This window comes from Lactuca saligna, chromosome 2 (assembly GCF_052625555.1).
Source record: "Lactuca saligna cultivar CGN05327 chromosome 2, ASM5262555v1, whole genome shotgun sequence".
Classification (NCBI taxonomy): domain Eukaryota; kingdom Viridiplantae; phylum Streptophyta; class Magnoliopsida; order Asterales; family Asteraceae; genus Lactuca; species Lactuca saligna.
In genome coordinates, this window is record NC_136418.1 from 4,449,753 (window position 1) to 4,474,545 (window position 24,793).

General features: G+C 36.1%; 1 long non-coding RNA gene across 14 annotated transcripts; it reads left to right on the plus strand.

The window, feature by feature from the left end:
- Positions 1–905: 905 nt before the first annotated feature.
- Positions 906–4,952, plus strand: LOC145030602 (uncharacterized). Of its 14 annotated transcripts, none has more exons than XR_013676660.1 (6): positions 906–3,310; positions 3,404–3,483; positions 3,647–3,747; positions 4,220–4,410; positions 4,498–4,551; positions 4,665–4,952. It is a non-coding gene; the product is annotated as an uncharacterized LOC145030602 (long non-coding RNA). The 14 variants fall into 14 exon arrangements; XR_013676655.1 differs by having other exon boundaries at positions 907–2,438; positions 2,888–2,979; positions 3,146–3,747; XR_013676650.1 differs by having other exon boundaries at positions 3,404–3,747.
- The last annotated feature ends 19,841 nt before the right edge of the window (positions 4,953–24,793 follow it).

Below are 24,793 nucleotides of genomic sequence, written 5' to 3' on the forward strand. Positions count from 1 at the left end.
GTCACAATATAAATAAATATAGTTAATATTTGTATTGATATATCGATTTATTTGATTAATTAATTTTAATAGATAAATGTTATATTGTATTTAATTTATTACATATTTCATATTTGACCGTGAAATGATTAACTATTTATTTATTTTACCATTTGAGATTTTATTTAGGACTAATATTTCATTTAACTTGATGATTATACTATATATTAAAATTGGCTACCCTAGCTAAGTAAAGTGGCTAAAGGATTCCCAAATGAATTTGGTCATTTTGTGGTTTTTTTTTTTTGACGTTATGTATATTCTTTAGGGTTTTTTTTTTGACATTACGTATATTCCTTATGTATACGTGTCTATACGTGTTAGCAATCTAAGGCGTCATTATCTTCCCCACTGTCTTTCTCTCTCTATTCCTCCACCGCTAGGATGAGCATAGGCGGGTACCCGCTTCATTTGGCGAGAACCGGAACCGGAACCGCTCTAGGCGGTTCTTAAATTTTTGGAACCAGTCCCGGAACCGGCGGTTCCAGTTCCGGGAGCGGGTAACCCGATTACATTAACTTTGTTAACTTTTGTCGATAAAACCGCAACTAGTTCGATCCAAATCGAATCAATTTGGACCAAAGAGGGACAAAATCAGACCGATATATTCTAAACCGGTTTAAATGACACACACACACACATATATATATATATATATATATATATATATATACATATATATATATATATATATATATATATATATATATATATATATATATATATATATAAACCGGTTTCGGCGGGTACCCAGCGGGTAGCGGTTCCGAAAAAATGAGAATTGAAACCGAAATCGTTTAAGGCGGTTCCATAACTTTAGGAATCGGAACCGGAACCACTCAAGGCAGTTCCAGTTCCGGAACCCCGCAGTTCCGAGGCGGTTCCGATCCTTCCTCAATCCTCTGTGATTTTTCCTCTTCTACCACCATCTTCCTCCACTCAAGAAATCTCCACTGGCTTTGATTCCCCGATTTATGATCCAATGAGATTGGGTTTTTTTTACTTCTTCACGTTTTTCTTACCGATCTCCTTTTTTGTATTTCTTCAACCTTTTGTTACCGACTCCTTTTTTCTCCATCCACCGCCATCGTTGTTTGATGTTGCACCTTCTGTCTTCAATCGGTTACCACCCTCCACTTCATCTCTACCCATTGTTTTCGACTTTAACACACCGGTCATCTTCGTTTCCCTTTTCTGGCTTCCAATCAAACGATTAGGTCGATGCCTACCAGTCACCGCTTCCACCTCTTACATCCACTCTCTGATCAAATACGTACACAAATGTACACCAGATGGCACCGTCTCCATGTTTCTTCTCATACGCTTTCGTGTCCGTTTACACCTATTACAAACACGGATTTTTGTTCTGTGCTCTCACTTTGACTTCATCGTCTTCTTCTTCCAATTAACCTCTTCCAACATCTCCACAACATCTCTTCCGCTGGACCGCCTGTATACCAGCACCGTCTGTTCCCCGTCTTCATCTTCTCTGTCTCTCTACCACCACCGGCAACCCACTCCCGGCGCATCGTCTGCGACACATCCCCAACTCACTAAAAGCATCGACTTTCTCCCCTACCTCTCTCAGCGAATCGGATCCGTTCTTCTCATCAGATGTGAACCCAAAATCCTCTATCAGGAATCACGCTTCATCAGTTGTGCCGCCACCAATTTGAGGACGATTTTGCTTCCAATCAAACGCTTATAGAGACCCGCCAACTCCTCCTTCATTATACGCATCTGGAATTTCGTTTACATCCGCCACTGAAGATCAAAGGGTTTCAATTGGATGGAGAGGGACAACGGTGGGAGGCTAAGCGAAAGTCTCTTTTGCTTCAGTTTTTGGAGTTATCAACAAAACTTTGAAATATCCACTTTCTTCAATTGTTTAGTTTATTTTCTTTGTGGGGGTAAACAACTGCTAAATGATTTTATGTTTTTGTTTAGGTTTTCATCTGTTTTCAGATTTCGTATCACCTGTGTTCACCATCGTTAAACCCCTACGCCTATGTTTCTTTTCTAAAAGGTAAAATTTTTATATAAGGAGATATGGTGTTGAAGGTTTATGTGAGTATTGTGAAGTAAGTTTGTTTTACTTAGCAATAAACCTGAGCTGGTACATTATTTGCAGAACAGTTGATCTCTAGAGATTTAAACTCCCAATTGGATGTATTGATTTCTTTGATCTGAGGAAGATACCATCACATTAACTTCATTTTCTTTATCAGTTGTTATAGAAACTACTTTCATCAATCGCCCAAGTTTTTTACATCAACTTATTACTTATGACATTGAAGTGGGAAAGGGAAGTATGGGTGACATCAGACACATGTAATCCAACAAGTGGATGTATATGTGAATCCTTTGCCTTTTTTTTCCTGAACTCTTAATGCTTTAGGGTAAGAAGGAAGCACATAAATTGTAAAATAAATGTTTTACTAATAATTGTAAAATAGGTCATAAATCAACATAGCAAGATAATGTTGGAATAGCAAAATAAATGTTTTACTAGTAATTGTAAAATAGGTCATAAATTGGATATCTTTCTTATTTCATTAATAGTTTTTAATGTGAAGTGGAAAATACTTTTATTTTTCAATTTAGGTAATTTTAAGAAAATGTTTTTTAACGTTTTTGTTTTATATTTTTAATCTCTTAACAGTTTGCTTTTCTTAAGTTCCAATGAAATTGTAAATCTTATAATTATTTGTGTTCACAACTTCGCATGTTATATTTGAGGTTAATGTTGTTATCCAAACTTTTTCACCACTTACAACTACTTTATTACTTTACAATTAAATTAATGTTATTTATCTAGATATATAAAAATCTTTAACTATTAATTTAGTGAAGGGTATTCCACATGATAAAAGCTGCACAACAGCCAAGAGATGAAAGAGATGTGTAGAGGTTTCTAACCTTATTGCAAAAGTTGAAGTTGTAAGCCATATATTTTTACAAAAAAAAATATACTTTTTTTTTCTAGATTTATTGCTTTTTGTTAATACCGATTATTCTCTCTCATCATATGTCTGTGTGAATCAGAACATATTTTTGTAACCATTTTTAAATAGTTATTTTATTTGTTATTTGTCACTCTAAACAGGATTTACAGTGCTATGAAGAATCAGTTCTCCATCTTATCTAAGAAGAAAGCAAAGTTTGACTCATCAAATAAAAAGAACAACAATGCTGACATGAATGCTAATAAAAAAAAAGCAGACAAAATACAGATAAAGTTCAAGAAACTTCAATAAGACATGAATATAGGGTATGTTGCATATATATAGCTTTGAATTTTGATGACGTGTAAATGGAAACAAGAATTTGATCACATGTAAATGAAAGCAAATTGTTGCTACAGTGGAAGATTTTCAATACAACAAGAGTTGATAAATCAATTGATTTATGTGATGGACGAATATCCCCCTTGCCGAATTCAGAGTTCTGTTCTTCACTCTAAGTGACTCCATACTCCATTAAAACACCCATTTGTGTGTTGAATCTTATGTCAGTTACATAATTTCATTGTTTCTACTTCAATCAGTTCTATAGCCTTGAATAAAGTTTTGTAATATGTTTCCAACATTGGTACACCTAATTGCAGATAAATTCATAATACCTTGCCTAGAATGAAATCCAAGAACAGTTTATCTTATTGGAATTGGAGAACCTTTCTATTCACCTAAAGTACTATAGCCAGAAGAGGTAAAATTTGCAGTGCCTTTGTTCAAGATGGATTTATACAAAATGGTTATGAGATCCAAAGCAATTAAGTAGTTATTTTCTCAGTTTCTCTATTATTAATGAACCTGAGAGTGCATGGTTTTGTGCTTTCTTGAGTTTGAAGATGCCAAATGTCCCTTAATTGCTTTGGAAGCCTTCAAGGTTTGCTTTATCTTCAAATTCTTAGTTTTGATGGAATCAAGAAAGGAATGGAATTGATAATTCCATTAGAATGAAAAAGAAAACACTAACTGTTTGAAGATACGAAATGTCTCTTAAGTTATGCTTCAATTCTACATTGTTCTTCTCCAAAGGAAAGAATCTTCAAAGTAATGGTGTTTAGTCGACATACAGCTTCTCAAAATGCTCTAAATCTACTATCTGAACTTTTTTTTTCGGGTTTTACTTTTATCTATAAAAAATTTCATCATCTGTTCATCTCTCTTCAATGCAGAGCTTTCCATAGCCACTCAACAAACTATTTTTACCAAAAATAGACAGTAATGTTATCTTTGAAGATGAAAAGGGGAAGATACATTATCTCAAAGATATTGTGCTTGAAGGGGACAATTTACTCTTATAGGCAGTCCAACAATTTAAATTCAAGGTGATATCCAGGTTCATATAATACACAAATAACAGAAAGTATGTTGCTATTTCTTGCATTTAGAATTTTAGCTCATTATTAACAAACCTTGCACACTGACTGTTATGTTCACTTTATAATTTTAGGGTTCAATTTATGAAAAAGCTGCCACATCATTTCTTTGAGGCTGCATTTACTAAGTATGCTACTAAATCTATAGGTTTATTTACTTTTTTTTTTCTATTTTATTGGGTTAAGAACCTTCATTTATTATTATTATTATTATTTTTAATTTATAGACCATGAACCCCAGGTGTTATACAAAATCTATACCCCTCGCTGCCCCTATATCTGCCAAAGTCTAATCTCATTCTGTAATTGATGTTGGTCGAATATGTTTGTTGTGGTAAACTGAAGGGTAATTGCAACTATAAGTATATCACTACTAGGGATATCTTTCTGAAATAGTTTTGCAGTGCTTTACTGTATTTCTATTACCTGTCAGAAGTTATGGAAGATCTTAATTTGTAAATTATTAACTATTTTAACAGGGCTGCAATTTAATTGTGCAGGGGGAGAATAAAAGATTAATATTCTTTAACATGCTTATGTTGGATTGTTGATGTCAGATTATCACTTAAGATTCTGTTTTCTGCATGCTAATATTGTGACTACAATTCAAAATTTGGACTAGGTTTCACATAATTCGAATAAGAAGATCGATGTGTCAAATTTCTTCATAATTTAAGCTCATGTGTAACATTTTTCTTAACTGTATTTCTAATTTGAACGAAGATTACTATTTTGAAAATATTACTATAATAGGGTAGATTTTTGTTGTTAAAGAAATAATCATAAGTAGGATTCTATAATAAGCTATCATATTCAGATAGACTTTCAAACATATAATATCTAATAAGGATAATTATTTATAAAGTATAATGTTATGATTAGGTAGATTTTCTATATATATCAGAGCCTCTAACCGGAAGAACGACATTGAAGGTTTCCGACCTCATTCCTCTTTGAAACTCTTTTTTATTTTTATTAGTATAAATAATAAACAAATCGAAACACCCCATACACACATACATTTTTATTTGAGAACCTAGCCACAACATAATATCTTCCACCGAATAACATTATCACCTCATCTTGGGTGTGTTCAGCATGTAGCGTTTGAGAGCGGTTAGCTTCTATTGTTTGACGAAACATTCCATTTTGAACAAAAAACTTTGCTTAACATTATAAGCTTCTAGCATTTAGTTTAAACAAAACACTTTAAATTTAAATGTGATTTCACATAACGTTTAACAAAACGCTACAAGCTATCCGCTACCAACTAATTTAGCCGAACACACCCCTCATCTTTATCCCCATCTCCATTGACGTCTCTCATCCTTTTTCGATGGATCCCTCTCCAAAAGTTATTTCTTACGTAAATCAATTTCTTCTTTGATTATGTTAATTAGGTGGGGAACCCCCGCATTGCGGGGGTCGGATGCGACAGGTCTTTCAGCAAAATTGAAATACGAACAAAATAACTTTATATAGGGGTAGTTTAGTCACAAAACTGTTAACAATAACAAAAACTATACGTATTTTTTTTGCTGATAAAATCAGTCAATTTTAACCCAAAAAAAAACAAAAAAAAAAATTTGGATTCGATTTTACACTATATTAGAGTTCTTTTCCTATGTTTTTTATAAAATTCTAAATATTCTCCTTTATCACACATAGTGGTATTTGATATCACTATGGAGAGGTATGAGGTAATCAAGTAAATCAAATTTCTCAATCTCTATAAATATTTTTTCATGAACTATTTGTTTATACTTTGAACATAATATTCTTTAATGAACTATTTGTTTATACTTTAAACACTGTTGTGGGGCAGTTTTTTTTAACATAATAAACAATGTTTATGATGATAAATAGAAAACATACTTATCCTTTTAGATGATGATATAAGATTTTTGTTTGGTTGGTCTTATTTAGATACTCTTGCATGGACAATTTGTTTATACAACCTGATGACTTAACTATCAATTCCATGCAAAACATTAACTTTCTAGCAAACTCTTAACCATAAAATGCAGTTTAATTTGAAAAAAAAGGAGATGGAAATAACAAATAAACAAAATCAACAGTGATGACAGTGGCGACAACAGCCACCACCTCTACGGTGGTGGTGGTTCTAGAGTGAAATCGAAGCAAATAAAGAGGAAGAAAAGGATTTGAACTTACATACCTTCTCCTTCACCAAGGAGCATTAAAATAGCTCTTCATCTCGATCTTATCCTCCCTCTTGTTGATTTCTTCTTGCCGATTCCTACATCTCGCTCTTTTCTCACGGCTGTGGAGCACAACAAACAAAGAGGAGGCAGCCAATGGAGGAGCCAAAGCTTGGGTCGATTAGGGTTGATGTGGGGCTAAATATCGATCAAGATAGAGGTGCTGTTTGTTTTTCTATAAAAACCTCTTCAAACCATTTATTGCCGCGCGGCGCAGCACACGCGCAACACTTTCCCTCTCGCAGCAGTTTGTTTTTTGGAAGACTTCAGACTACAAAATCTCTGCGCATGTGCTGCGTGGCGCAGCACTTGACTTGTCTCTTCTAACCTCTCCAGCTTTCATTTTTCATTTTTTCTAAGTGTTTTTTTTTAAGAACTTTTGTATAACTTTTTTTAATTTTTTTTAAACTTTGATTTTCTTAAATTTTTATTTACGAATGTGATACAATTTATTTTTATAATTTCCATGATTTTTTTTAACTTGATTTTTTTTTACTGTTTTATAAATAATATTTTCAATTTCAGTTACATCTTTTTTAACGTGTGCAATTTTTTACGAACTTTGTAGACAATGTTTGCAATACTTTCTTAATTTTTTTATTATTTTCTTTTTTAATGTTTTTTAAAATTAGTTTTTTTTTCTAGAATAAAACTATTAGCTTCTTTTACATTTTTTTTATGTTTGTTTTTTTTTTTTTTTTTTTTTTTTTTTTTTTTTTTAAAGTTTCATATTTTTGTTTTTTTTACATGTTCTTGTTATTATTATTTCAATGTTTAAGACTAGAATTATTAAGTTTCAGTATTGAGAATTATTTTCAGTTTATAAAATTAGTTTATTTAAATTTTAGTTTACTGCAGCAGTCTGCAGATATTAAAAAACAAACATGCTTCTTATTATAGGCTGCAGCCGTTTGTTCCACCTCTTCTGCTACAGAGGATTGCAGAGGTGGTCTGCAACCTTCATGAATTTTCGCTTCGAAAAAACAAACAGCACAAGAGAGTTTCGGTCACCAAAAAACAAGCCCAAAAGGAATGCCGTCAAATGCTAAGGATTTATGTGATTTTTCATTTTATCCCCCGATCATTCCCATAATGATAATTCCTACCCTCTAAACAAAATCCTTGATAAAATAGTTCTGGTTTTTGACACTTTTAACCCCTAATCCCTTAATACTTTTCATTATTGATTCTTAAATGATATTACTCACAATGGTTTTATATTTTTCTTAAGTTATCCATTTATTTAATTAATAAGTTTACATTAGTATTATTACCATCATTTTATTTTATTTCATTTTATTATTTTATTTTCTTTATTTATTCTTTAACCACCTCCAATTTATCATAAGTCTTCTATTTGAGTATTCACTGGTACGATATCGGGTGTCAAATTGGCCAGAACACTGCCTATTAGGAACACTGTCTATTGGGAGTCTTCTTAAATGGACTCAAAGAGGAATTAAAAGCTGATGTACGAATTCACAAACCTCGTATTTTTTATAACGCCATGAGCCTCGCTTTTGAATTCGAGTCCAAGGTTACCCACACCTGACCCGGGAAGTCAATAACTTGGATTGCAAACTCAAAACCTTTATCAACTGACCCAAAACCTGTTACTACAGCTGTTACTCCGACCTTTAATTACTCTAAATCACCTGTTCGTATATCAGAGGAAGAGAGACAAGCCCGTTACCTTAAAGGGGAATGTTTTAGATATGGGGAAAAGTATGGACCGGGACACCGTTGCAAAAATGGCACCCTCAAAGTACTTGAGATCAACGATAGTTTGCGTGAATTTATGTAGTTTTTACCCTTTTATCATGTAAAAACTTTTAATTTTGTATTTTTTTTTGTCTGAGTATACCTTTTTGTGGTTTTTAGGTTCATAAAAACGGATGTTTGCAAAAATAAATAAATGAAATCAATTTTACCCTTTGGTTTATTTTACATAAAAGCCCTTAAGTCTTTACATTTAACAGAAATGATCGATTTTACTATTTTTTTTCTTTTACATAAAAGCCCTTAAGTTTGGCAAAAAAATTCAGTTTTGCCGGATAAATTTGTAAAAATCGTTGAATTGGAAAAAAAAATGCAAATTTAAGGCATTAATAGACATAAAATACAACTTTAGGTAAAACTAATGTCGATAAAAACTTGAAAACATATAGGTTTTTTATGGCATTTGCCTTTTTTAAATCATTATAGATTAAAATAATTTTTATCATTAAAATTTTTAACTAGTAAATGTATGTTTGTTGGATGGAATTGAATGGATCAAATAATTGAATAAACAAGATAATAGAACTCTTTATTATTATTTCATCGTCTTAGTCAACGTTGTTGAATATAGTTGAAAAGATGATTAAATGGATTGAAATTATTTAAATGATAAAAATACCCTTAATACATGTCACACCCCCGAAACCAGACGACGGAAACGTCCGGGGGTTCGTGTGACTTAAATTGAATACCATCACAATGAATATACATGAATCATAACATAAACATCACCATGCATCAATACATTACAACTGATATTGTTTACATCCAATACATTGTTTTAAACATTACACATTCATAACCCAAATGCTTTCAGAGTTTTCAAAATAAAACATTCTAACGTACTTGGTATTACCCTTCCGCTTATCTATTACCTGAGAATACAAGTTATTTTGGAAAAAACGTCAACATATGAAATGTTCGTGAGTTCATAAGCAAGGTTGTGAATAAAATGATTTGTATAGTTTGTAAAACCCAGAAAATCCGATATTTTCTGAAAAGACCTTAGTTTATCAAAGTGTGAAGATCCATAAGTTGATGCATGAATGATTTCAAAACATATATATGAAGGGTGTTTTGTATTATAGTTATAGAAATTTCGAGCGAGTAGTGTTGATTTCTCCGGAAAACCCGATGTTTTCCGATGTCGAAAGATATGAGTGATCACTAACTTTTGTACCGTCGTATCAAATGACTATTGATTACTCCACCTTGATTACTGTTGAATAACGTCCTAATTCCGTCTACTTTGATTACTCATAAGCCTTAGCGAACGAAGAGAAGAGGAGCACTATGTCCTGCTACTATCGTAAGTACCTTAGGCTGTCGGGGATGCGAAAGACACGATGGTCCAACTCGCATTTGATTACTTTGACCTTACTAGCAATACTAATGGGCGACTAGGGCCCAATAGCACATAAAAGCTATTGAAAGTCCTTTTATATGGAATTGGGTCATAGGAGGCCCAATAACATATAAGCGTTATCCCTTTAGGACCAAAGATCATGTTGATGGACTTGCAAGGTCCAACAAGCATGATTTGAAACTCTCAAGCCCAAAGTTTGTAAGTTTACTCATCGTAGGTATCGTGTATCTATTGAAGTGTTTGATTTAACGGTTGTTTTTGTATCGATTCGAGACCGATCGATTCGTTTATAACGATATTTGGAGTTAAACGTGTATTCGTCTTTTGGTTTTCGGCAGTCGTGGTTTTGTATTTGACTTACTGAAATAATTTTCTTGAAATAGTACCTTTCTTTTTATAAAAATAACCGTTTTAGTCCTTTATATAAAAGAAAAGACATTTTTAGCCCTTAAAACATTTTCTTGACACCTTTGCACCATAGATTTGTTGAAATGATAGTTTTAACTCAAAATTTATTTTGTTAACAGATTCAGCCCTTTCAGAATAATATTTTTCGGTTAGAACCCATCTTTTTGCAATTTTGACAGTTTTGGCCTAAAATCCAAAAACTTTACATTTTTATCCTTTTTGGAAATGAAAAGCATCTTGACCCTTGAAATAGTTTTGTTACACTTTTTATCCCCTATTTTGAAGAAAGTTCCATTTCAGCCCCTTTAATTGTCATTTTTCGCAAATTTAGGCTTATTGGGCCAAAAAGCCCAAAATTAGCCCATTAAGCTAAAAATTTACATTTTAAGTCCTTTGAAAATTTTAATATTCAGAAAAACAATTTTGGAAATTGTTTTGACTCTTTTGGCCCTTAAGAAACCATGACTTGGCAATTTTTAACCCAAGTTTTGTATTTTTGACAATTTAAGCCCAAAAATGGGGTTTATGTTGGAAATATGTTCATCATAATCTTATAAGCTATTATTCTTGACTTATTTAGTGTGAAATAACTTAGATCATGTTTGTTTACTTTCTCATGTCCTAGATCTCGAGTATCACCCCTTTTTGGTTACATGTTCATCATAAAAACACATAAAAACACACATACATGCATAAAATCACACATAGCATACACATACACATAGATCTACACATTTTTCTTGTATTCTCCCCCATAAAACAATTAAAAACCGAAAAGAGAGGGGTATGAAGCTCACCTTGAGTTGTAGTTTCGGTTTTTGAAGAGAGAAATGAAGAAGATTCGATCCTAGCAAGTCTTTCTTGAAAGATTTTGACTTAGATGTGTTTTAAGATGCAAGATTACGAGTTGATTAGATTTAGAAGAGATTTTTGATGAAATGAAGTAGATAGATCATGGATTAAACATCAACTTACCTTAAATGATGAGTTTTGTGGAAGAAACTCCTTATCAAGCTCTAAATCTCGAAATTTTGATGAAGAATGGAGAGAGTTTATTTGAGTGAGAGTTTGAGTGAAATGTGTGTGTGTTTGTGTTGTTTCGGCCGAGAGAAAAAGAGAGGAGAAGAGAGAGTAGATGAAGTGATGGTTGTATGGAAGCATGGGATTTTTGCATGGAAACCCAACAAATAATAGTAAGGTGGCCATGAGAAGTCAACTCTCCTCTTTTGGTGTAGTTGGGCCGAGGAAAGGAGAGGGGAAGGAAAGCTAATTGGGCCTTGTATGCTTAAGCCCATATTATGGTTCAATTAGATGATGTTTGGCCCAAATAAATCAAAGTATGATTTTTATGACCTATTAGGGCTAGTTAAATTTGTTGTGATCTCATAAGGCCCATTAAAGTTAACCTAGTTTATTTTAGGCTTATTAGGCCCAAAATATCAAGTTTCATGTATATGGGTCCAATTAGGGCCCATTTGAGAGTTCTAGGTTTAAGATAGTTAAATTGGAAACTTATTGGTCCTTTAGGCCCAATAAGGAATCCTAGTCCAAAATGGACTTAAACCGGGATTTCAAGGGTTTCCAATTCCTTGTTAACTATTTGTAGTGCTTGAATTAAGTATTTGATGAAGTTTTGTTGTTATTGAATAAGTATCATACATGCTTTCACACTGTTGGTTCATAGTTGACATAATTGTTGTAGTTACTAGGCGTCAAAATTCCTAGTTGTGACAATACATAATACATTTGACTTCAATTTGGTGTTTTTTGAAGTATTTAACTTGTTGCTTTATTTATGGAAAATGGATTGGAACCCGAAACCCATGGGTTTAAACCCAGAACCTGTGATCAGTGTATGGGTTGAACCCAAGAAACCGAAAAACCGACCTCAGAACTTGAGAAACCGAACCGACCAGAAACCGATCCTATTAGGTTCTAAAAACCAGAAAGCAGTTTGGTTGGGTTTGGGACCAAAACCAACCCATGCACAACCCTATTTTCTATTAAGAGGTTCGGTTGAGGTCCAATGCGCATCGGAAAACACCACAATCAATCGAACAAACGGGATGTGACGATGCCCCTACCAAACTATTTCTAAGATTTTGGTGGTTCTTGCTTACCTCAAATGCAACGTGGTTGCTACTAAAGTCTGGACTCACAATTTAAGAAAGGATTCAATATTAAATATTAGAGGTGGGAATCGGTTTCAGTTTATGGTTTTTTTGGTTTCCTTGAATCGGTTTCCGCGGTGTGAGTCGTGAATTCGTGAGGATTATGAGTTGTAATGTCACACCCCCGAACCAGACGGCGGAAATGTTCGAGGGCTCGCGTGACTTAAATTGAAATATCATCACAATGAATATACATGAACAACACATACATCACCAACATTACGTAGTACAACTGTCATTGTTCACATCAAGTACATTGTTTAAATATTACATATCCATATCATAAATTGTTTGAGAGTCACAAAACATAACATCCTAACACACTTGGTAACTTTCTTCAGCTTATCTGTTACTTGATAATACAAGTTGTTTTGAAAACATCAACATATATAATGTTGGTGAGTTCATAAGCATGTTAGATATAAAAATTGTTTGTATTGTTTGTAAAACTCAGAAAATCCGATATTTTCTGTACAAACACTGTTTGTGAAGAAGATGCGATGATCCCATAAGTGCATGTGTTTGTGATTTCGAACAAGTAAAAGTGATTGTTATTCAAAATTGATTTTTGTATTATAGTTGTTGAGTGTAGGAGTGAGTAAGGTTGTTTCCCTGGAAAACCCGATGTTTTACGACATAAATAGTATGGCAGTTTTGTATTATTGTATCATCACAACATATAAATATGATTTACCATGATTAATTAGATGTTATTGGATCTCTATGTGAGTCGTTATAACCATGCATAATAATGACTAATTCGCCTGTCTTGGCATTATTCCAAACACCGGGTTTGATCAAGGTTTTGTCACCCTAGACTGGCCGAGTCTAACTGTAGCGAACAACTCAGGTGTGGGGGAGTCACCCCCGTATAGATCTATACACAAACTCTCGCTCTCTCTCCAGGAGACTCTGGTTATAACTACAGACTACAACCGACATTTATTTGTGTCACCCGTTATTTCCTACTAAATCCAACTGGAATTGAATAACCTTGTTTAACAACCTAATTTATGTTTACTTGAATAAAAAGGGTAAGCCTAACAGACGAAGAGAAGAGGGCAGCAGAGGCCTACTAATCATGTATGTTATTACAGGCTGTCGAGTATGAGACGGAAACGTTATCCCATCACGCATATGTTTGATTTGGACCTTACTAGCAATGCAAATGGGCCACTAAGGCCCAATAGCATGTAAAAGCCATTGAGGGTCCATTAGGCATGTAATTGGGTCACCGGAGGCTCAATAAACATGTGTGATTATATTGGACCCAATAATCATGATATTGGACCACAAAGGCCAAATAGCACGTATAGAAGTTATTTGAGCCCAACCTTTGAATCGCTTATATTTTATCGAGTTTAAGTTCGTATTGTTTGTATTTGTGGTATGCTAAATGTTTATTTGCAATAACGAAATATTTTAACGTTTGAATTATAACGAAGTTTTCATTTTATATATATATATATATATATATATATATATATATATATATATATATATATATATATATATATATATATATATATATATATATATATATATATATATATATATATATATATTTAAAACCATGCGCTATAAACTTAATATTTTTAACCCAAATATTTATAATCATATATTTGGCTCAAAAACATTTAGATTGACCATTGTGGCCCCTTTTTTTATAAAACTGGCAGTTTTAGTCCCTTTTTATGAACATTGACATTTTTGGTCCTTAAATCATTTTTATTAATATTTTCCACCCAAACTTTATTTGAATAGTAATTTCAGTTCAAACTATTGCAATTTTCATTTCTAGCCTTTATTTGTAAAAATTTACATTTTTGGCCCAATTTACGTAAGTTTTACAATTTTGACCCCAAAATCAAAAACCTTTGCATTTTTAGTCCAATTTGGTAACAAATTCATTTTCAACCCTTGAAAAATTTTATTTACGTTTTAGACTCATAGTTTGTTAAGTTTTCCATTTCAGCCCCTCTAGACTTGATTTTTTCGCAACCTTGGGCCCAAAAACTCGTGAGGCCCAATTTAAAGCCCAATATGCTAAATTTTATGTTTTTGACCCTTTGAAATGTATTGTTTTCATAAAAATTAGTTTTTATACTAATAATCAACTTATAACCCTCATAAAACCAAAAATTTACAATTTACATTTAATCTTTGTTATTTTTGCAAAAATGACACTTGTAAGGTTCTTTGTTTTGTTTTTTTTTTTCACTTTTTAGACTTAAGGACCCTTAGATCTATGATGTATGTTGTTTATTATGTTTTTGTTTATGATTCTTTCACCCTTTTTGCTATAGATCTCAAAATGTAACAAATATTACATATTATCACAACTAAAAACCAAAGAATTCACATACAGCATGCAAAGACACATAGGTCATCACATAATACTTGTATTCTCACCCAAAAACAAGTAAAAACCGAAAACAAGGGGGAATGAACTCACCTTGAGGTTTGTGGGTTCGGTTTTGAGAAGAAATAGAAGAAGATGATATAGTTTTTGATCCTAGCAACACCTTGGAGTGGATCTCGAGCTTATAAAGCTTCAAATGTGTGATCATGGAATAAAACTATGTAAGAAAGAGTTTTTCATGTTAAGAGGAAAGAAGATGCTTGTATTTTGACAAAAACTTACCAAATATTGGAATGACTTGATAAAGATCCTCAAGACTCTAGCAAAATTTTCTAGATTTTTGGAAGATGATGAAGGATGATCTTTGGGAGGGTGTGGAGAGAATTTTGGAAGAGTGTGTGTGTGTGTGTGTGTTTGAGGCTTACGGCCGAGAAGAAGAAGGAGAAGGGAAGAGAAATAGATGAAGTGATGGATGCATGGGGAGGAGATAAATATAGCATGGATATCCAAGATGTAAAAATGATGTGTCTTCCTCCCATAATTCCACATTTTTCTTTTATTTATTTTTTTCTCATTGGGCCGAGTTGGGCTAAAAGAGAGGGAAAAAGAGTCATTTTGGGCCCATGCTCGAATTTATGAGGCTCAAATAAAATTTTTCGGCCCATTGGGTCTCTAAGGTGTCTCACGGCCCAATTGACTTAAAAGAATAGGTTTTATGGCCCATAATAATCAAATTAGGTTAGTTATGGCCCAATAAGGCCCATTAGGGTAAACCATTTCATTTTAGGTCCATTATAGCCTAAAATGTTAAGTTTATGAAAGTGGGTCATTAGGCCCAATAAGGAAATCCTAGTCCATAATGGACTTAAACCGAGATTTTTAGGGTTTCCAATCTTTTGCTGACCATTTGAAGTGTTTGCATAGAGTGTTTGATGGAATTTTGTTGTCATTGAATAAACATCATGCATGTTTTCAAGTTTTAGTCACAAATGTCGTCATTGTTAATGTTTACAAAAGCATTAGAATTCCTAGTTATGACATCATCCCCCCGTTAGAGGGAATTTTGTCTCGAAATTCTTTTGAAACTGGGTCTGAGAATGCGAGAATAGGTGAGGGTACTTTTTCTTCATCTGATCTTCGCGTTCCCATGTGAATTCCGGTCCACGTTTTGCGTTCCACCGAACTTTCACAATCAGAATGCGACTATGCTTAGTACGCTTCACTTCTCTGTCCATGATTCCGACTGGTTCCTCTATAAATAGGAGATTCTCGTTGATTTCGATTTCTTCTAATGGGATGACAATAGTTTCGTCGGATAATCACTTCTTCAAATTGGAAACATGGAACACGGGGTGTACACTGCTGAGCTCGACATGTAGTTGCAGTCTATAAGCCACTGGAACAATTCGGGCAAGAATCTTGAATGGTCCAATGTACCGTGGGTTTAGTTTTCCCCGTTTCCCGAAACGAATCACCCTTTTCCAGGGAGAGACCTTTAACAACACCCGATCCCCGACTTAAAATTCCAAGGGCTTTTGCCGTTTATTAGCGTAGCTCTTCTGTCGGTCTCGTGATGCTTGTAGTCAAGCTCTGATTTGAACTATCTTCTATGTCGTTTCGTGTATGATTTATGGTCTTGTTAATGCATTGCTTGGTTTCTGTTCTCTTGCTAGCTGAGTGTCACCTACCTCAGCCCAACACAACGGTGATCTACATTTACGCCCATATAATGCTTCAAAAGGAGCAACTTTAATTCTTGAGTGATAACTGTTGTTGTATAAAAGCTCAATTAAAGTCAAGTGGGTATCCCACGACCTTCCAAAGTCTATCACACATGCGCGAAGCATATCTTCAAGCGTTTGAATGGTTCGCTCACTTTGACCATCCGTTTGTGGGTGGTAGGCAGTGCTCATGTCGAGTTGTGTTCCTTAAGCGATTGCCAGAAGCGTGAAGTGAATCTACTATCTCGATCTGAGATGATAGATATTGGTACTCCATGGAGTCTCACGATTTCCTTGATGTAGGTTCTCGTTAATCGTTCCATCTTTTATGATTCCTTTATTGGCAGGAAATGAGCGGATTTTGTCAACCTGTCGACTATTACCCATATGGTATCCAATCCTTCTGTAGTCTTGGGTAATTTGGTTACAAAGTCCATAGTAATCTTTCCCATTTCCACTCGGGTATTACTAGTTGTTGTAATAGTCCCGAGGGCTTCTGATATTCTACCTTCACTTTAGTGCAAGTAAGGTACTTGCTAACGTAAGTGGCAATTTCTGCCTTCATGTCAGGCCACCAATAATGTTGCTTGATATCCAAGTACATTTTATCTGAACCCGGATGGATGGAGTATCGTGTCTTATGGGCTTCATTCATGACTACCTCTCTGAATCCCCCAAGTTTAGGGATCCAAAAATCCAGTTCATGAAATAATATGATCTGTCCTCCTTGACTTCGAAGTTCTTTTCCATTCCACGTAACGCTTCGCTTGTTCAGTTCTCTGTCTTCATGGCATCGAACTGGGCTGATTTGATTTGCGAGGACAGATGGGATTGAATGGTTATTGAAAGAGTCTTCACACGACGATTTGAGTATTCTTTCCGTCTCAAGGCATCAGCTACCACGTTAGCCTTGCTTGGGTGGTACTTGATTTTGTACTCATAACCGTTTAGCAGCTCAACCCATCTTTGCTGCCTCATGTTTAACTCCTTTTGGTTTAAAATGTGTTGGAGGCTTTTGTGGTCGGTGAAAATGGTGCACTTTGTACCATAAAGGTAGCGCCTCCAAATCTTTAAGGCAAAAACCACAACTCTCAATTTGAGATCATGGGTGGTATAATTCACCTCATGTGTGTTTAGTTTTCGGGATGCATAAGCTATCACCTTCCCACGCTGTATGAGTACACAACCTAAACCCTAATTCGAAGTATCGCAGTAAACTACAAAGTCCTCAGTTCCCTCTAGTAATGATAGTATCAGTGCATTACAGAGAGCTCGTTTCAGGGTTTGGAAGGCAACCTCCTACTTTTCTGTCCATTCAAATGGTACACCCTTTTGTGTAAGCATGTTAAGTGGCTTGGCTGTTTTGGAGAAGTTCTGAATGAATCTTCTGTAATAGCCTGCAAGACCCAAAAATTGATGAATTTCCGTGGGTGTCGTTGGGACTGCCCATCCTTCAATGGCTTTGATATCTACATGTATCCCTTCTTGACTGACAACATGACCTAAAAAGTTTACGCTATGTAGCCAGAACTCACACTTAGAGAGTTTTGCGTATAACTTTTCGGTTCATAGGGTTTCCAAGATTTGCCAGAGATTTCGGCTATGTTCCTCTTCACTTCGAGAATAGACTAGGATATCGTCGATGAAAACAATGACAAGTTGTCGAGGAATGGTCGAAAGACTCGATTCATTAAGTCCATGAATGCGAAAAGGGCATTCGTTAGACCGAAGGGCATTACAACAAATTCATAATGTCCATAGCGAGTTCGGAAAGCAGTCTTGGGGATATCCTCTTCCCATACCTTTAGTTGGTGGTATCTGGATCGCAGATCTATCTTAGAGAAGTAGTTTGTTCCTTGAAGCTGGTCGAATAAATCGTCGATTCACGAAAGTGGGTAGCGATTTTTGATAGTGAGCTTATTCAGTTCTCTGTAATCGATACACATCCTAAAGGATCTGTCCTTTTTCTTAACAAAGAGGACTGGAGCTCCCCAGGGTGAGAAGCTAGGTCGGATGAATCCTTAGCTCAAGAGTTCGCTAAGTTGGCTTGACAGTTCTTGCATCTCCGCAGGAGCCAACCTATGGGGTGATTTGCAATGGGTGTAGCTCCCGACACAAGGTCAATTCGGAACTCGACTTGTCTTTCTGGGGGTATCCCCGGAAGATCTTCAGGAAAGACATCCAGGAAATCGCAAGCCACTGGGATGTCTCGAATATTGACCTCTTCCTTGGACTTATCCACTATGTGAGCCAAAAATGCCAAGTCCTTCTTTTGTAGATGCTTCTATGCCTTAATGAACGAGATAAGATGAAGGTTCGTACTGGGTTTGTCTCCGTATATAATTAGGGTTTCATGGTTAGGGAGATGAAGGCGATTGGCCTTCTCGCGACACATAATTTCGGCATGATGGGGGCTCAACCAGTCCATGCCGATAATCACATCAAAACTCCTAATAGTTACAGGCATCAAGTTTATTTGAAAGGCATGGTGATTTAAGATTAGGGTACATCCTACGTAGATTTCCCCAGTTGATTCTGTTTTCCCATTAGCCATTTCTACCGTAAAGGTTTCATTAAGCTTTTGGGGTTGTTGTTTTAGCAAGTGTTTGAATTTATTACTCACAAAGCTTCGCTCTGCCCCGATATCAAATAGGATGCATGCATATGTGTGGTTTAGGAGAAACGTACCAGTGATAACAGCGGGATCTTGAACTGCTTCTCCTTGACCCATGGTCATCACTCTCCCTGCTCCTCCATTCCCTTGGTGGTTGACATTGGGGCAGTTTCGACGGAAATGCCTAGTCCTTCCTCATCCATAACAGGTGTGGCTTGCCCCAGTGTTGTTGTCGTTGTTGTTGGTGTTGTTGTTGTTGGTGTTGTTGTTGTTGTTGTTGTTGTTGTTGTTGTTGTTGTTGTTGTTGTTGTGGTTGTTGTTGTTGTTTCCTGGTTGCTGGTTCTGGGGAGGATAGGTTCTACAGTATTTTTCCGTGTGACCCTTTCGGTTGCAACTGGTACAATGCATCTCCCTGCATTCACCATTGTGATGAAAATTGCACTTTTTGCACTTTGGGAGATTTCCGGAATACTGCTTAGGGGCACTTAGGGTAGATGAGGTTGGAACATGTGGTGTGGAGGGAACTTGGGTGGTTGCAGCATGAACTGTCGCTGTTTGTTGTTTCTTTGACAACTCTGAGTCTTGTCGTCCGTTCCTCTTGTTATTCTTTCCTTTCTTGTTGTCACTCTCCTTCTTGCCTTCAGTTTCCCCTCTCTTCTCTCCCTTCTTGTTGTTATGGTCGTACAACTTCTTAGCCAACCTCTTGGCACTGTCAAATGTTTCAGGATTTGCATCTATCATATTTCCTTTAATTGGGGGAGTTAATCCCCAGATGAATCATTCGATTTTCTTTCCTTCCGAGGTAATCATGCTAGGGCACAACAGAGACAGTTCGCTAAACCTTGATATGTAAGCATTGATGTCGGAGTTTCGGACTGTGAGGTTCCATAACTCTTGTTCCATTTTCTGAATTTCGCCACGCGGGCAGTACTTGACCATCAACATTTCTTTCAATTCCGCCCACAGCATGACATTGGCTACGAGAAGAGTCATGGCCTCCACATGTCCATTCCACCAGGTGAGAGCTTGATCGACAAATGTGTATGCTGCGAACTTCACCTTGACCTCTTCGGGCAATCACATATCTCAAACACCGATTCCACCTTTTCAATCCATCTCTTCAGGGTCATCATTCCCCCTATGCGTTTAAAGGTTCGTGGCTTAGCGTTGGTGAAATCTTTGTAGGTGCATGTCTTGGTAGGCCCCTGGTTCATTCCGTTGTTTGAGCTTCCAGCCCCTTGCCCGTTGCCTCCACCATTGTTTCCATTGTGGATCTGCGCCAGTGTTGCTGTGACTGCAGCAGATACAGTTGCTTGAAATGCAATTGAGTTGATTTCTGGTGGTATCGGCTCGGGGTTTCCACGGGTGGGTCGTTGAGGCATCCTTCTTTCATGGAACGGAAAGATGTTGAGTGCCTATAATTTTCGTGAGTTTGTTGTCCTATGAACTACGTGTATAGTATATACTTAAGTAATGTTACATATTGAAATACAACATAGAAATATAGCACATAGCAGATAACAACATCACGATAGAACACATATCATTTTCCACTAATTTGCTCGAAAGAGCATACATAAAGGCACAAAGTTCGATAGCCTAACGACTCTATGAGTAGTGTAATCACTTAACCATAGATTTGGTAGTGCATAATATAGTGCGTACAAAAGAAACCTAACACTAGTAGGGAGGTCTACTGGTCCGAAGTGCTCTGAGATGCGTTGGGTGGTGGGGTGATGACGTGGATGCGCTCTTACGACGCGCCACCTATCGTTCTGTGGCTCGTAGTCGGTCCTCCCAAACTGCTTGATGTACCTGAAAGTTATGGATTACCTCCTGAGTTTCTCGTTCCACTCTTACCACTGCGGCTCGCATCTGATTCAGCTGCTCGGTAGTACCCTGGGCTAGGTCGCCAGTGTTCTGCAACCGCCTCACCATAACAGGAAGTGCCCGGTCAGCTGGTCCTCCGTTTCTCAGATCATAGAACTTCCTAGCCATCCCATATGGGGGTCGCTGCCCCTGTTTTCTGCTCCATCTCCATATATAAACACCTTATGGAGGCGTGGGGCCATTCGGACCCATCCGATGAGCGGGCACCCTAATCGGGTAGTGTGGGTTGATGACTTCGGACTCCGCATCCGAATCACCATCTTCGTCGTCACTGGGTTCTTCCTTGGACTCCCCCTCGGGGTCTTCTTCAACTTCTTCTACTTCTAAGTCTACCACTGGCTCGGCAGGTTCGCCCTCGACTTCCACTTCAGGTTCTTTTTCGGACTCCTCCTCGGGGTCTTCTTCAGGCTCTTCTTCAGAATCCTCCTCCAGCCATCCGTTATTCCCATGGTTAGGGAAATACGAATCTACACAATGATGGAAGTCAGCCATACTGTCTACAGGAGTGTGTATAAACTACTATTACTCCTAAGATGTTTTAGTTGTTATATAAATTGAGTTTGATGTTCTCTTCTTGGTTAATAAAAGGGTATGTTTTAGGTTTACCGACCATCACAGTCACCCTAGGGCATGTGATAGTTGCATTCTGGAGGAAATGTAGTTGACCAGGCTACATTCACCCCTTAATACAACTGTGAACAGTCCTCGCTTAACCGAGATGTCAGGATCATCTTATTTGATTTGGTATTATGTTCATTTTCCTAAGTCGCACAAGTAACAGTGATATTTTATTTGTTTTGTTCAGAGATATTTAGTCCCTCTTTAGGTTTATAGTTGCATATCAATGTATGGTTAGATATGCCAGTTCACTATAAACAGAGCTCTAATACCAACTTGTCACACCCCCGAACCAAACGGCGGAAACGTCCGAGGGCTCGCGTGACTTAAATTGAAATATCATCACAATGAATATACATGAACAACGCATACATCACCAACATTACATAGTATAACTGTCATTGTTCACATCAAGTACATTGTTTAAATATTACATATCCATAGCATAAATTGTTTGAGAGTCACAAAACATAACATCCTAACACACTTGGTAACTTTCTTCAGCTTATCTGTTACATGAGAATACAAGTTGTTTTGAAAACGTCAACATATATAGTTGGTGAGTTCATAAGCATGTTTGATATAAAAATTGTTTGTATTGTTTGTAAAACCCAGAAAATCCGATATTTTCTGTACAAAAACTGTTTGCGAAGAAGATGCGATGATCCCATAAGTGCATGTGTATGTGATTTCGAACAAGTAAAAGTGATTGTTATTCAAAATTGATTTTTGTACTATAGTTGTTGAGTGTAGGAGTGAGTAAGGTTGTTTCCTTGGAAAACCCGATGTTTTCCGACATAAATAGGAAGACAGTTTTGTATTATTGTATCATCACAACATGTGACAACCCGAAACTTTTACATTTGTGCAATCAATCATTATATCAATATTAAATTGATTCCGTTACCTTTTAACATCATTTAAGGGTCCATTTAAGCGTTCTAAGCTTGAGTACAGTTGGGAATGAGATTAGGAATGAGTCAACATGTCGTTTAGAAACAAAATCGGGCCATACACCCTCATGAAAGGTGTGTACGGCCGCACACCCATCCTCCAGCCGCACACTCACCTATATATATATATATATATATATATATATATATATATATATATATATATATATATGGTGACTTCTTCACTCATTCCTTTCCTTTGGCTTTCTCTCACTACTTTCTCTCTCTAAAAACTTCATCCAAGAACACTCTAAAGGCCTCAAAAACGTGAACCACTTCATCATTCAGCTTGTTATCTTGGTAAGACACCTGAATCTAAGCCTAAAACTCATAGTGTTCTTCGTGTTCTTCAACCTTTGAAGGTGTACGACCGCACACCTTCATAAGGTGGCCGCATACACACTAAACTCTCCAAAATGAAGAGTTTTGGCCTTCATTTACTAGTAGAACTTGGTATTAGCACAAGAACACCTCAAAAACACCTCAAAATCGACATTTCGGACACAAAGAAGGAGTGTACGGCCGCACACACCCTCTGTATGGCCGCACACTCCTATGTGTAGCTGCACACATAGCCTGGCCGCACACCCTGGCCGCACACACATAAAAGTCAAGTTTGGTGGCCTTACACTCAAATCTAAAGCATTACACTCATTGGGGACTTCAATAGGTGTTTGTAACACCTAATTCTAAGTGTTTTCATGTCCCTAAGATGTGTCCATGTGTCTAATAGTGGCTATATATGTGTTATCACATGTTAATAGGATCCACTTGCGTATGAAACATCGATTGACTCTCAACACTCGTAACCAATTGTGCTTTCGGATCCTAAGATAAACTGTGAGCTCATACCCCTACGCTTTTATAAGTTTTTATAACGTTTTTAGGGGGGGGGGGGGGGTGGGGATAAAACCAACATAAAGGTTTTCGTAACTTAAAAACTGATGCAATTTCAATGGTTTTATGCTAAAATATTTAGATACTTTAACCCTTCTGTAAAATGCAGAGCATAAGGGACGTTTTCTAAACATAATTGCATAGTTTTTCGAATAGTACATGAACATAGCTTATCAATCAGACTATAATAGGTATAGTTTGGAGAAGTTCATTTACGGTTTTCAGAATCAAACTCCATGCAAGTCAAATATATAAACTATGACGGATTTAGTTTATCCATACGAATAACGAGAGTATCTTACTTGATAATTATTTTGTATAATTATTATACTCCACATTATTTACCAACGACTCCGAATTCGAGAACAACTGAACTACACGTAAATTAGTAATACAGGATTGTGAGATTAATCTTCGTTTTGCCCTTTGGGGTACCAATAAATCCTTTCCGGAAGTATAACCAGAGTCTCTTGGAGGGCGAGCGTGAAATTTGTGAATAGATCTATTCGGGACTGAAAATCCCACACCTGCACTGTTAGCTACAGTGGGGCGGGCACACTCGAGGCTATAAATTTTGAAATCGTACGACGCCTGAAGAAACGTCAAGAAGGTCTCGGGTCATATCAGCATGGTTATCTGACTCACAATATGTAAAACTAACATGTATTTACGGGACTATTTCTTCAACAGTTTTATTCTATAAAACTACCTATCTACTTACTGGAGGGCATTCCAGCGATCTAACTCATGGTTTTATTTGAATAATAAAACTACTTACTGGTGGTGGTAACCAAGGTTTTTTAAACGAAACGAATCTTACTTCTGGTGGTAACCAGGGTTTTCAAACAAAATACACTTTCCATTTAGAATTCAAATAACATGTTAGAAAATATCGGATTTTCTTGGAAAGCATGCATATCTATTTCTAAATTCAATAACGAATGTTTTCGATACCAAACGATATTTACTTATAGTACAAAGAAATAATTTGTACAAATTCAGTGACTAGTTTCCAATACAAAAACATGCTTATGAACTCACCAGCTTTATGCTGACCCATTTTCAAATCGCTTGTATTCTCAGGACATCAATAGACAGGTACCTCCGCTCATTTTTGAAGAAGATGGAGCATCTTGAAGTCCAGTCTTTATCTTTTGTTTCTTCTAAACATAACGATATGTACAAATTATGTTTCCAAACAAATGTAAATATTCTTAAATTGATGTAATGGTTGTGTTTACTTTGATTACTATGATACGATTGTTGTGATACTATACATGACGTCCTCTGCCCCGGAGCGTTTCCGCCTTCGGCTCCGGGGTGTGGCAGATTGGTATCAGAGCTATTGTTTATAGTAAACTAAGTATAC